Raw genomic sequence first — 16,638 nt, 5'->3', positions numbered from 1 at the left:
CAGATCTGTCAAACACATAGAACAGATCTGTCAAACACATAGAACAGTTCTGTCAAACACATAGAACAGTTCTGTCAAACACATTGTACAGATCTGTCAAACACATAGAACAGTTCTGTCAAACACATAGAACAGATCTGTCAAACACATAGAACAGTTCTGTCAAACACATAGAACAGTTCTGTCAAACACATGGTACAAATCTGTCAAACACATAGAACAGTTCTGTCAAACACATAGAACAGATCTGTCAAACACATAGAACAGTTCTGTCAAACACATAGAACAGTTCTGTCAAACACATTGTACAGATCTGTCAAACACATAGAACAGTTCTGTCAAACACATAGAACAGATCTGTCAAACACATAGAACAGTTCTGTCAAACACATAGAACAGTTCTGTCAAACACATTGTACAGATCTGTCAAACACATAGAACAGTTCTGTCAAACACATAGAACAGATCTGTCAAACACATAGAACAGTTCTGTCAAACACATAGAACAGATCTGTCAAACACATAGAACAGATCTGTCAAACACATAGAACAGATCTGTCAAACACATAGAACAGATCTGTCAAACACATAGAACAGTTCTGTCAAACACATGTAACAGATCTGTCAAACACATAGAACAGTTCTGTCAAACACATAGAACAGATCTGTCAAACACATAGAACAGATCTGTCAAACACATAGAACAGATCTGTCAAAAACATAGAACAGTTCTGTCAAACACATAGAACAGTTCTGTCAAACACATAGAACAGATCTGTCAAACACATAGAACAGTTCTGTCAAACACATAGAACAGATCTGTCAACACATAGAACAGTTCTGTCAAACACATAGAACAGATCTGTCAATCACATAGAACATTTCTGTCAAACACATAGAACAGATCTGTCAAACACATAGAACAGTTCTGTCAAACACATAGAACAGATCTGTCAAACACATAGAACAGATCTGTCAAACACATAGAACAGATCTGTCAAACACATAGAACATTTCTGTCAAACACATAGAACAGATCTGTCAAACACATAGAACAGATCTGTCAAACACATAGAACAGTTCTGTCAAACACATGTAACAGATCTGTCAAACACATAGAACAGATCTGTCAAACGCACAGAACAGATCTGACAAACATAGAGAACAGTTCTGTCAAGCACATAGAACAGATCTGTCAAACACATGTAAAGGTTCTGTCAAACACATGTAACATTTCTGTCAAACACATAGAACAGATCTGTCAAATACTTAGAACAGATCTCTCAAACATACAGAACAGTTCTGTCAAGCACACAGAACAGTTCTGTCAAACACATAGAAGAGTTCTGTAAAACACGTGAAACAGATCTGTCAAACACATCTAAAAGTTCTGTAAAACACACAGAACAGATCTGTCAAAAACGTAGAACAGATCTGTCAAACACATAAAACAGATCTATCAAACACATAGAACAGATCTGTCAAAAACATAGAACAGTTCTGTCAAACACATAAAACAGATCTGTCAAACACATAGAACAGATCTGTCAATCACATAGAACATTTCTGTCAAACACATAGAACAGATCTGTCAAAAACATAGAACAGTTCTGTCAAACACATTGAACAGATCTGTCAAACATATAGAACAGATCTGTGAAAAACATAGAACAGTTCTGTCAAACACATAGAACAGATCTGTCAAACATATAGAACAGATCTGTGAAAAACATAGAACAGTTCTGTCAAACACATAGAACAGATCGGTCAAACACATGTAAAGTTTCTATCGAACACATGTAACAGATCTATCAAACACATAGAACAGTTCTGTCAAACACATAGAACAGATCTGTCAAACACATAGAACAGTTCTGTCAAACACATAGAACAAATCTGTCAAACACATAGAACAGTTCTGTCAAACACATAGAACAGTTCTGTCAAACACATAGAACAGTTCTGTCAAACACATGGAACAGATCTGTCAAACACATAGAACAGTTCTGTCAAACACATGGAACAGATCTGTCAAACACATAGAACAGTTCTGTCAAACACATAGAACAGATCTGTCAAACACATAGAACAGATCTGTCAAACACATAGAACAGTTCTGTCAAACACATAGAACAGATCTGTCAAACACATAGAACAAATCTGTCAAACACATAGAACAGTTCTGTCAAACACATGGAACAGATCTGTCAAACACATAGAACAGTTCTGTCAAACACATAGAACAGATCTGTCAAACACATAGAACAGATCTGTCAAACACATAGAACAGATCTGTCAAACACATAGAACAGTTCTGTCAAACACATAGAACAGTTCTGTCAAACACATGGAACAGATCTGTCAAACACATAGAACAGTTCTGTCAAACACATAGAACAGATCTGTCAAACACATAGAACAGTTCTGTCAAACACATAGAACAGATCTGTCAAACACATAGAACAGTTCTGTCAAACACATAGAACAGATCTGTCAAACACATAGAACAGATCTGTCAAACACATAGAATAGTTCTGTCAAACACATAGAACAGATCTGTGAATCACATAGAACATTTCTGTCAAACACATAGAACAGATCTGTCAAACACATAGAACAGTTCTGTCAAACACATAGAACAGATCTGTCAAACACATAAAACAGATCTGTCAAACACATAGAACAGATCTGTCAATCACATAGAACAGATCTGTCAAACACATAGAACAGATCTGTCAATCACATAGAACAGATCTGTCAAACACATAGAACAGATCTGTCAAACACATAGAACATTTCTGTTAAACACATAGAACAGATCTGTCAAACACATAGAACAGATCTGTCAAACACATAGAACAGATCTGTCAAACACATGTAACAGATCTGTCAAAAACATAGAACAGATCTGTCAAACAAACAGAACAGATCTGACAAACATAGAGAACAGTTCTGTCAAGCACATAGAACAGATCTGTCAAACACATGTAAAGGTTCTGTCAAACACATGTAACATTTCTGTCAAACACATAGAACAGATCTGTCAAATACATAGAACAGATCTCTCAAACATACAGAACAGTTCTGTCAAGCACACAGAACAGTTCTGTCAAACACATAGAAGAGTTCTGTAAAACACGTGAAACAGATCTGTCAAACACATAGAACAGATCTGTCAACAACATAGAACAGTTCTGTCAAACACATAAAACAGATCTGTCAAACACATAGAACAGATCTGTCAATCACATAGAACATTTCTGTCAAACACATAGAACAGATCTGTCAAAAACATAGAACACTTCTGTCAAACACATAGAACAGATCTGTCAAACATATAGAACAGATCTGTGAAAAACATAGAACAGTTCTGTCAAACACATAGAACAGATCTGTCAAACATATAGAACAGATCTGTGAAAAACATAGAACAGTTCTGTCAAACACATAGAACAGATCGGTCAAACACATGTAAAGTTTCTATCGAACACATGTAACAGATCTATCAAACACATAGAACAGTTCTGTCAAACACATAGAACAGATCTGTCAAACATATAGAACAGATCTGTGAAAAACATAGAACAGTTCTGTCAAACACATAGAACAGATCGGTCAAACACATGTAAAGTTTCTATCGAACACATGTAACAGATCTATCAAACACATAGAACAGTTCTGTCAAACACATAGAACAGATCTGTCAAACACATAGAACAGTTCTGTCAAACACATGGAACAGATCTGTCAAACACATAGAACAGTTCTGTCAAACACATAGAACAGATCTGTCAAACACATAGAACAGATCTGTCAAACATATAGAACAGATCTGTGAAAAACATAGAACAGTTCTGTTAAACACATAGAACAGATCTGTCAAACACATAGAACAGATCTGTCAAACATATAGAACAGATCTGTGAAAAACATAGAACAGTTCTGTCAAACACATAGAACAGATCTGTCAAACATATAGAACAGATCTGTGAAAAACATAGAACAGTTCTGTCAAACACATAGAACAGATCGGTCAAACACATGTAAAGTTTCTATCGAACACATGTAACAGATCAATCAAACACATAGAACAGTTCTGTCAAACATATAGAACAGATCTGTGAAAAACATAGAACAGTTCTGTCAAACACATAGAACAGATCTGTCAAACATATAGAACAGATCTGTGAAAAACATAGAACAGTTCTGTCAAACACATAGAACAGATCTGTCAAACATATAGAACAGATCTGTGAAAAACATAGAACAGTTCTGTCAAACACATAGAACAGATCTGTCAAACATATAGAACAGATCTGTGAAAAACATAGAACAGTTCTGTCAAACACATAGAACAGATCTGTCAAACACATAGAACAGTTCTGTCAAACACATAGAACAGATCTGTCAAACACATAGAACAGTTCTGTCAAACACATGGAACAGATCTGTCAAACACATAGAACAGTTCTGTCAAACACATAGAACAGATCTGTCAAACACATAGAACAGTTCTGTCAAACACATAGAACAGATCTGTCAAACACATAGAACAGTTCTGTCAAACACATGGAACAGATCTGTCAAACACATAGAACAGTTCTGTCAAACACATAGAACAGATCTGTCAAACACATAGAACAGTTCTGTCAAACACATAGAACAGTTCTGTCAAACACATAGAACAAATCTGTCAATCATATAGAACATTTCTGTCAAACACATAGAACAGATCTGTCAAACACATAGAACAGTTCTGTCAAACACATAGAACAGATCTGTCAAACACATAGAACAGATCTGTCAAACACATAGAACATTTCTGTCAAACACATAGAACAGGTCTGTCAAACACATAGAACAGATCTGTCAAACACATAGAACAGTTCTGTCAAACACATGTAAAGGTTCTGTCAAACACATGTAACATTTCTGTCAAACACATAGAACAGATCTGTCAAATACATAGAACAGATCTCTCAAACATACAGAACAGTTCTGTCAAGCACACAGAACAGTTCTGTCAAACACATAGAAGAGTTCTGTAAAACACGTGAAACAGATCTGTCAAACACATCTAACAGTTCTGTAAAACACACAGAACAGATCTGTCAAAAACGTAGAACAGATCTGTCAAACACATAAAACAGATCTGTCAAACACATAGAACAGATCTGTCAAAAACATAGAACAGTTCTGTCAAACACATAAAACAGATCTGTCAAACACATAGAACAGATCTGTCAATCACATAGAACATTTCTGTCAAACACATAGAACAGGTCTGTCAAAAACATAGAACACTTCTGTCAAACACATAGAACAGATCTGTCAAACATATAGAACAGATCTGTGAAAAACATAGAACAGTTCTGTCAAACACATAGAACAGATCTGTCAAACATATAGAACAGATCTGTGAAAAACATAGAACAGTTCTGTCAAACACATAGAACAGATCTGTCAAACACATAGAACAGATCTGTCAAACATATAGAACAGATCTGTCAAACACATAGAACAGATCTGTCAAACATATAGAACAGATCTGTGAAAAACATAGAACAGTTCTGTCAAACACATAGAACAGATCTGTCAAACATATAGAACAGATCTGTGAAAAACATAGAACAGTTCTGTCAAACACATAGAACAGATCTGTCAAACATATAGAACAGATCTGTGAAAAACATAGAACAGTTCTGTCAAACACATAGAACAGATCGGTCAAACACATAGAAGAGTTCTGTCAAACACATAGAACAGATCTGTGAATCACATAGAACATTTCTGTCAAACACATAGAACAGATCTGTCAAACACATAGAACAGATCTGTCAAACACATAGAACATATCTGTGAAACACACAGAACAGATCTGACAAACATAGATAACAGTTCTGTCAAGCACATAGAACAGATCTGTCAAACACATGTAAAGGTTCTGTCAAACACATGTAACATTTCTGTCAAACACTTTGAACAGATCTGTCAAATACATAGAACAGATCTCTCAAACATACAGAACAGTTCTGTCAAGCACACAGAACAGTTCTGTCAAACACATAGAAGAGTTCTGTAAAACACGTGAAACAGATCTGTCAAACACATCTAACAGTTCTGTCAAACACACAGAACAGATCTGTCAAAAACGTAGAACAGATCTGTCAAACACATAAAACAGATCTGTCAAACACATAGAATAGATCTGTCAAAAACATAGAACAGTTCTGTCAAACACATAAAACAGATCTGTCAAACACATAGAACAGATCTGTCAAACACATAGAACAGATCTGTCAAACACATAGAACATTTCTGTTAAACACATAGAACAGATCTGTCAAACACATAGAACAGATCTGTCAAACACATGTAACAGATGTGTCAAACACATGTAACAGATCTGTCAAAAATATAGAACAGATCTGTCAAACAAACAGAACAGATCTGACAAACATAGAGAACAGTTCTGTCAAGCACATAGAACAGATCTGTCAAACACATGTAAAGGTTCTGTCAAACACATGTAACATTTCTGTCAAACACATAGAACAGATCTGTCAAATACATAGAACAGATCTCTCAAACATACAGACCAGTTCTGTCAAGCACACAGAACAGTTCTGTCAAACACATAGAAGAGTTCTGTAAAACACGTGAAACAGATCTGTCAAACACATAGAACAGATCTGTCAACAACATAGAACAGTTCTGTCAAACACATAAAACAGATCTGTCAAACACATAGAACAGATCTGTCAATCACATAGAACATTTCTGTCAAACACATAGAACAGATCTGTCAAAAACATAGAACACTTCTGTCAAACATATAGAACAGATCTGTCAAACATATAGAACAGATCTGTGAAAAACATAGAACAGTTCTGTCAAACACATAGAACAGATCTGTCAAACATATAGAACAGATCTGTGAAAAACATAGAACAGTTCTGTCAAACACATAGAACAGATCGGTCAAACACATGTAAAGTTTCTATCGAACACATGTAACAGATCTATCAAACACATAGAACAGTTCTGTCAAACACATAGAACAGATCTGTCAAACATATAGAACAGATCTGTGAAAAACATAGAACAGTTCTGTCAAACACATAGAACAGATCGGTCAAACACATGTAAAGTTTCTATCGAACACATGTAACAGATCTATCAAACACATAGAACAGATCTGTCAAACACATAGAACAGTTCTGTCAAACACATAGAACAGATCTGTCAAACACATAGAACAGTTCTGTCAAATACATAGAACAGTTCTGTCAAACACATGGAACAGATCTGTCAAACACATAGAACAGTTCTGTCAAACACATAGAACAGATCTGTCAAACACATAGAACAGTTCTGTCAAACACATACAACAGTTCTGTCAAACACATGGAACAGATCTGTCAAACACATAGAACAGTTCTGTCAAACACATTGTACAGATCTGTCAACCACATAGAACAGTTCTGTCAAACACATAGAACAGATCTGTCAAACACATAGAACAGTTCTGTCAAACACATAGAACAGATCTGTCAAACACATAGAACAGATCTGTCAAACACATAGAACAGTTCTGTCAAACACATAGAACAGATCTGTCAAACACATAGAACAGTTCTGTCAAACACATAGAACAGTTCTGTCAAACACATGGAACAGATCTGTCAAACACATAGAACAGTTCTGTCAAACACATAGAACAGATCTGTCAAACACATAGAACAGTTCTGTCAAACACATAGAACAGTTCTGTCAAACACATAGAACAGATCTGTCAAACACATAGAACAGTTCTGTCAAACACATAGAACAGATCTGTCAAACACATAGAACAGATCTGTCAAACACATAGAACAGTTCTGTCAAACACATAGAACAGATCTGTCAATCACATAGAACATTTCTGTCAAACACATAGAACAGATCTGTCAAACACATAGAACACTTCTGTCAAACACATAGAACAGATCTGTCAAACACATAGAACAGATCTGTCAAACACATAGAACATTTCTGTCAAACACATAGAACAGATCTGTCAAACACATAGAACAGATCTGTCAAACACATAGAACAGATCTGTCAAACACATAGAACAGTTCTGTCAATCACATAGAACATTTCTGTCAAACACATAGAACAGATCTGTCAAAAACATAGAACAGTTCTGTCAAACACATAGAACAGATCTGTCAAACATATAGAACAGATCTGTGAAAAACATAGAACAGTTCTGTCAAACACATAGAACAGATCTGTCAAACATATAGAACTGATCTGTGAAAAACATAGAACAGTTCTGTTAAACACATAGAACAGATCTGTCAAACACATAGAACAGATCTGTCAAACATATAGAACAGATCTGTGAAAAACATAGAACAGTTCTGTCAAACACATAGAACAGATCTGTCAAACACATAGAACAGATCTGTCAAACACATAGAACAGATCTGTCAAACACATAGAACAGTTCTGTCAATCACATAGAACATTTCTGTCAAACACATAGAACAGATCTGTCAAAAACATAGAACAGTTCTGTCAAACACATAGAACAGATCTGTCAAACATATAGAACTGATCTGTGAAAAACATAGAACAGTTCTGTTAAACACATAGAACAGATCTGTCAAACACATAGAACAGATCTGTCAAACATATAGAACAGATCTGTGAAAAACATAGAACAGTTCTGTCAAACACATAGAACAGATCTGTCAAACACATAGAACAGATCTGTCAAACACATAGAACAGATCTGTCAAACACATAGAACAGTTCTGTCAATCACATAGAACATTTCTGTCAAACACATAGAACAGATCTGTCAAAAACCTAGAACAGTTCTGTCAAAAACATAGAACAGATCTGTCAAACATATAGAACAGATCTGTGAAAAACATAGAACAGTTCTGTCAAACACATAGAACAGATCTGTCAAACATATAGAACTGATCTGTGAAAAACATAGAACAGTTCTGTTAAACACATAGAACAGATCTGTCAAACACATAGAACAGATCTGTCAAACATATAGAACAGATCTGTGAAAAACATAGAACAGTTCTGTCAAACACATAGAACAGATCTGTCAAACATATAGAACAGATCTGTGAAAAACATAGAACAGTTCTGTCAAACACATAGAACAGATCTGTCAAACATATAGAACAGATCTGTGAAAAACATAGAACAGTTCTGTCAAACACATAGAACAGATCTGTCAAACATATAGAACAGATCTGTGAAAAACATAGAACAGTTCTGTCAAACACATAGAACAGATCTGTCAAACATATAGAACAGATCTGTGAAAAACATAGAACAGTTCTGTCAAACACATAGAACAGATCTGTCAAACATATAGAACAGATCTGTGAAAAACATAGAACAGTTCTGTCAAACACATAGAACAGATCTGTCAAACACATAGAACAGTTCTGTCAAACACATAGAACAGATCTGTCAAACACATAGAACAGTTCTGTCAAACACATGGAACAGATCTGTCAAACACATAGAACAGTTCTGTCAAACACATAGAACAGATCTGTCAAACACATAGAACAGTTCTGTCAAACACATGGAACAGATCTGTCAAACACATAGAACAGTTCTGTCAAACACATAGAACAGATCTGTCAAACACATAGAACAGTTCTGTCAAACACATAGAACAGTTCTGTCAAACACATAGAACAAATCTGTCAATCACATAGAACATTTCTGTCAAACACATAGAACAGATCTGTCAAACACATAGAACAGTTCTGTCAAACACATAGAACAGATCTGTCAAACACATAGAACAGATCTGTCAAACACATAGAACAGATCTGTCAAACACATAGAACATTTCTGTCAAACACATAGAACAGATCTGTCAAACACATAGAACAGATCTGTCAAACACATAGAACAGTTCTGTCAAACACATGTAACAGATCTGTCAAACACATAGAACAGATCTGTCAAACGCACAGAACAGATCTGACAAACATAGAGAACAGTTCTGTCAAGCACATAGAACAGATCTGTCAAACACATGTAAAGGTTCTGTCAAACACATGTAACATTTCTGTCAAACACATAGAACAGATCTGTCAAATACATAGAACAGATCTCTCAAACATACAGAACAGTTCTGTCAAGCACACTGAACAGTTCTGTCAAACACAGAGAAGAGTTCTGTAAAACACGTGAAACAGATCTGTCAAACACATCTAACAGTTCTGTAAAACACACAGAACAGATCTGTCAAAAACGTAGAACAGATCTCTCAAACATACAGAACAGTTCTGTCAAGCACACTGAACAGTTCTGTCAAACACATAGAAGAGTTCTGTAAAACACGTGAAACAGATCTGTCAAACACATCTAACAGTTCTGTAAAACACACAGAACAGTTCTGTCAAACACATAGAACAGTTCTGTCAAACACATAGAACAAATCTGTCAATCACATAGAACATTTCTGTCAAACACATAGAACAGTTCTGTCAAACACATACAACAGTTCTGTCAAACACATGGAACAGATCTGTCAAACACATAGAACAGTTCTGTCAAACACATTGTACAGATCTGTCAAACACATAGAACAGTTCTGTCAAACACATAGAACAGATCTGTCAAACACATAGAACAGTTCTGTCAAACACATAGAACAGATCTGTCAAACACATAGAACAGATCTGTCAAACACATAGAACAGTTCTGTCAAACACATAGAACAGATCTGTCAAACACATAGAACAGTTCTGTCAAACACATAGAACAGTTCTGTCAAACACATGGAACAGATCTGTCAAACACATAGAACAGTTCTGTCAAACACATAGAACAGATCTGTCAAACACATAGAACAGTTCTGTCAAACACATAGAACAGTTCTGTCAAACACATAGAACAGATCTGTCAAACACATAGAACAGTTCTGTCAAACACATAGAACAGATCTGTCAAACACATAGAACAGATCTGTCAAACACATAGAACAGTTCTGTCAAACACATAGAACAGATCTGTCAATCACATAGAACATTTCTGTCAAACACATAGAACAGATCTGTCAAACACATAGAACACTTCTGTCAAACACATAGAACAGATCTGTCAAACACATAGAACAGATCTGTCAAACACATAGAACATTTCTGTCAAACACATAGAACAGATCTGTCAAACACATAGAACAGATCTGTCAAACACATAGAACAGATCTGTCAAACACATAGAACAGTTCTGTCAATCACATAGAACATTTCTGTCAAACACATAGAACAGATCTGTCAAAAACATAGAACAGTTCTGTCAAACACATAGAACAGATCTGTCAAACATATAGAACAGATCTGTGAAAAACATAGAACAGTTCTGTCAAACACATAGAACAGATCTGTCAAACATATAGAACTGATCTGTGAAAAACATAGAACAGTTCTGTTAAACACATAGAACAGATCTGTCAAACACATAGAACAGATCTGTCAAACATATAGAACAGATCTGTGAAAAACATAGAACAGTTCTGTCAAACACATAGAACAGATCTGTCAAACACATAGAACAGATCTGTCAAACACATAGAACAGATCTGTCAAACACATAGAACAGTTCTGTCAATCACATAGAACATTTCTGTCAAACACATAGAACAGATCTGTCAAAAACATAGAACAGTTCTGTCAAACACATAGAACAGATCTGTCAAACATATAGAACTGATCTGTGAAAAACATAGAACAGTTCTGTTAAACACATAGAACAGATCTGTCAAACACATAGAACAGATCTGTCAAACATATAGAACAGATCTGTGAAAAACATAGAACATTTCTGTCAAACACATAGAACAGATCTGTCAAACACATAGAACAGATCTGTCAAACACATAGAACAGATCTGTCAAACACATAGAACAGTTCTGTCAATCACATAGAACATTTCTGTCAAACACATAGAACAGATCTGTCAAAAACATAGAACAGTTCTGTCAAACACATAGAACAGATCTGTCAAACATATAGAACAGATCTGTGAAAAACATAGAACAGTTCTGTCAAACACATAGAACAGATCTGTCAAACATATAGAACTGATCTGTGAAAAACATAGAACAGTTCTGTTAAACACATAGAACAGATCTGTCAAACACATAGAACAGATCTGTCAAACATATAGAACAGATCTGTGAAAAACATAGAACAGTTCTGTCAAACACATAGAACAGATCTGTCAAACACATAGAACAGATCTGTCAAACACATAGAACAGATCTGTCAAACACATAGAACAGTTCTGTCAATCACATAGAACATTTCTGTCAAACACATAGAACAGATCTGTCAAAAACATAGAACAGTTCTGTCAAACACATAGAACAGATCTGTCAAACATATAGAACTGATCTGTGAAAAACATAGAACAGTTCTGTTAAACACATAGAACAGATCTGTCAAACACATAGAACAGATCTGTCAAACATATAGAACAGATCTGTGAAAAACATAGAACAGTTCTGTCAAACACATAGAACAGATCTGTCAAACACATAGAACAGATCTGTCAAACACATAGAACAGATCTGTCAAACACATAGAACAGTTCTGTCAATCACATAGAACATTTCTGTCAAACACATAGAACAGATCTGTCAAAAACATAGAACAGTTCTGTCAAACACATAGAACAGATCTGTCAAACATATAGAACAGATCTGTGAAAAACATAGAACAGTTCTGTCAAACACATAGAACAGATCTGTCAAACATATAGAACTGATCTGTGAAAAACATAGAACAGTTCTGTTAAACACATAGAACAGATCTGTCAAACACATAGAACAGATCTGTCAAACATATAGAACAGATCTGTGAAAAACATAGAACAGTTCTGTCAAACACATAGAACAGATCTGTCAAACATATAGAACAGATCTGTGAAAAACATAGAACAGTTCTGTCAAACACATAGAACAGATCTGTCAAACATATAGAACAGATCTGTGAAAAACATAGAACAGTTCTGTCAAACACATAGAACAGATCTGTCAAACATATAGAACAGATCTGTGAAAAACATAGAACAGTTCTGTCAAACACATAGAACAGATCTGTCAAACATATAGAACAGATCTGTGAAAAACATAGAACAGTTCTGTCAAACACATAGAACAGATCTGTCAAACATATAGAACAGATCTGTGAAAAACATAGAACAGTTCTGTCAAACACATAGAACAGATCTGTCAAACACATAGAACAGTTCTGTCAAACACATAGAACAGATCTGTCAAACACATAGAACAGTTCTGTCAAACACATGGAACAGATCTGTCAAACACATAGAACAGTTCTGTCAAACACATAGAACAGATCTGTCAAACACATAGAACAGTTCTGTCAAACACATGGAACAGATCTGTCAAACACATAGAACAGTTCTGTCAAACACATAGAACAGATCTGTCAAACACATAGAACAGTTCTGTCAAACACATAGAACAGTTCTGTCAAACACATAGAACAAATCTGTCAATCACATAGAACATTTCTGTCAAACACATAGAACAGATCTGTCAAACACATAGAACAGTTCTGTCAAACACATAGAACAGATCTGTCAAACACATAGAACAGATCTGTCAAACACATAGAACAGATCTGTCAAACACATAGAACATTTCTGTCAAACACATAGAACAGATCTGTCAAACACATAGAACAGATCTGTCAAACACATGTAACAGATCTGTCAAACACATAGAACAGATCTGTCAAACGCACAGAACAGATCTGACAAACATAGAGAACAGTTCTGTCAAGCACATAGAACAGATCTGTCAAACACATGTAAAGGTTCTGTCAAACACATGTAACATTTCTGTCAAACACATAGAACAGATCTGTCAAATACATAGAACAGATCTCTCAAACATACAGAACAGTTCTGTCAAGCACACTGAACAGTTCTGTCAAACACATAGAAGAGTTCTGTAAAACACGTGAAACAGATCTGTCAAACACATCTAACAGTTCTGTAAAACACACAGAACAGATCTGTCAAAAACGTAGAACAGATCTGTCAAACACATAAAACAGATCTGTCAAACACATAGAACAGATCTGTCAAACATATAGAACAGATCTGTGAAAAACATAGAAAAGTTCTTTCAAACGCATAGAACAGATCGGTCAAACATATAGAACAGATCTGTGAAAAACATAGAACAGTTCTGTCAAACACATAGAACAGATCTGTCAAACACATAGAACAGTTCTGTCAAACACATAGAACAGATCTGTCAAACACATAGAACAGTTCTGTCAAACACATAGAACAGATCTGTCAAACACATAAAACAGTTCTGTCAAACACATAGAACAGTTCTGTCAAACACATGGAACAGATCTGTCAAACACATAGAACAGTTCTGTCAAACACATAGAACAGATCTGTCAAACACATAGAACAGTTCTGTCAAACACATAGAACAGTTCTGTCAAACACATAGAACAGATCTGTCAAACACATAGAACAGTTCTGTCAAACACATAGAACAGATCTGTCAATCACATAGAACATTTCTGTCAAACACATAGAACAGATCTGTCAAACACATAGAACAGTTCTGTCAAACACATAGAACAGATCTGTCAAACACATAGAACAGATCTGTCAAACACATAGAACAGATCTGTCAAACACATAGAACAGTTCTGTGAAACACATGTAACAGATCTGTCAAACACATAGAACAGATCTGTCAAACACATAGAACAGATCTGTCAAAAACATAGAACAGTTCTGTCAAACACATAGAACAGTTCTGTCAAACACATAGAACAGTTCTGTCAAACACATAGAACAGATCTGTCAAACACATAGAACAGATCTGTCAAACACATAGAACAGTTCTGTCAAACACATAGAACAGATCTGTCAAACACATAGAACAGATCTGTCAAACACATACAACAGATCTGTCAATCACATAGAACATTTCTGTCAAACACATAGAACAGATCTGTCAAACACATAGAACACTTCTGTCAAACACATAGAACAGATCTGTCAAACACATAGAACAGATCTGTCAAACACATAGAACATTTCTGTCAAACACATAGAACAGATCTGTCAAACACATAGAACAGATCTGTCAAACACATAGAACAGATCTGTCAAACACATAGAACAGTTCTGTCAATCACATAGAACATTTCTGTCAAACACATAGAACAGATCTGTCAAAAACATAGAACAGTTCTGTCAAACACATAGAACAGATCTGTCAAACATATAGAACAGATCTGTGAAAAACATAGAACAGTTCTGTCAAACACATAGAACAGATCTGTCAAACATATAGAACTGATCTGTGAAAAACATAGAACAGTTCTGTTAAACACATAGAACAGATCTGTCAAACACATAGAACAGATCTGTCAAACATATAGAACAGATCTGTGAAAAACATAGAACAGTTCTGTCAAACACATAGAACAGATCTGTCAAACATATAGAACAGATCTGTGAAAAACATAGAACAGTTCTGTCAAACACATAGAACAGATCGGTCAAACACATGTAAAGTTTCTATCGAACACATGTAACAGATCAATCAAACACATAGAACAGTTCTGTCAAACATATAGAACAGATCTGTGAAAAACATAGAACAGTTCTGTCAAACACATAGAACAGATCTGTCAAACATATAGAACAGATCTGTGAAAAACATAGAACAGTTCTGTCAAACACATAGAACAGATCTGTCAAACATATAGAACAGATCTGTGAAAAACATAGAACAGTTCTGTCAAACACATAGAACAGATCTGTCAAACACATAGAACAGTTCTGTCAAACACATAGAACAGATCTGTCAAACACATAGAACAGTTCTGTCAAACACATGGAACAGATCTGTCAAACACATAGAACAGTTCTGTCAAACACATAGAACAGATCTGTCAAACACATAGAACAGTTCTGTCAAACACATGGAACAGATCTGTCAAACACATAGAACAGTTCTGTCAAACACATAGAACAGATCTGTCAAACACATAGAACAGTTCTGTCAAACACATAGAACAGTTCTGTCAAACACATAGAACAAATCTGTCAATCACATAGAACATTTCTGTCAAACACATAGAACAGATCTGTCAAACACATAGAACAGTTCTGTCAAACACATAGAACAGATCTGTCAAACACATAGAACAGATCTGTCAAACACATAGAACAGATCTGTCAAACACATAGAACATTTCTGTCAAACACATAGAACAGATCTGTCAAACACATAGAACAGTTCTGTCAAACACATAGAACAGATCTGTCAAACACATAAAACAGATCTGTCAAACACATAGAACAGATCTGTCAATCACATAGAACAGATCTGTCAAACACATAGAACAGATCTGTCAATCACATAGAACAGATCTGTCAAACACATAGAACAGATCTGTCAAACACATAGAACATTTCTGTTAAACACATAGAACAGATCTGTCAAACACATAGAACAGATCTGTCAAACACATGTAACAGATCTGTCAAACACATGTAACAGATCTGTCAAAAACATAGAACAGATCT

The sequence above is a fragment of the Chiloscyllium punctatum genome, chromosome 37 (genome assembly GCF_047496795.1).
Source record: "Chiloscyllium punctatum isolate Juve2018m chromosome 37, sChiPun1.3, whole genome shotgun sequence".
In the NCBI taxonomy this organism is placed as follows: domain Eukaryota; kingdom Metazoa; phylum Chordata; class Chondrichthyes; order Orectolobiformes; family Hemiscylliidae; genus Chiloscyllium; species Chiloscyllium punctatum.
Note: the sequence above shows the minus strand (reverse complement) of the source record.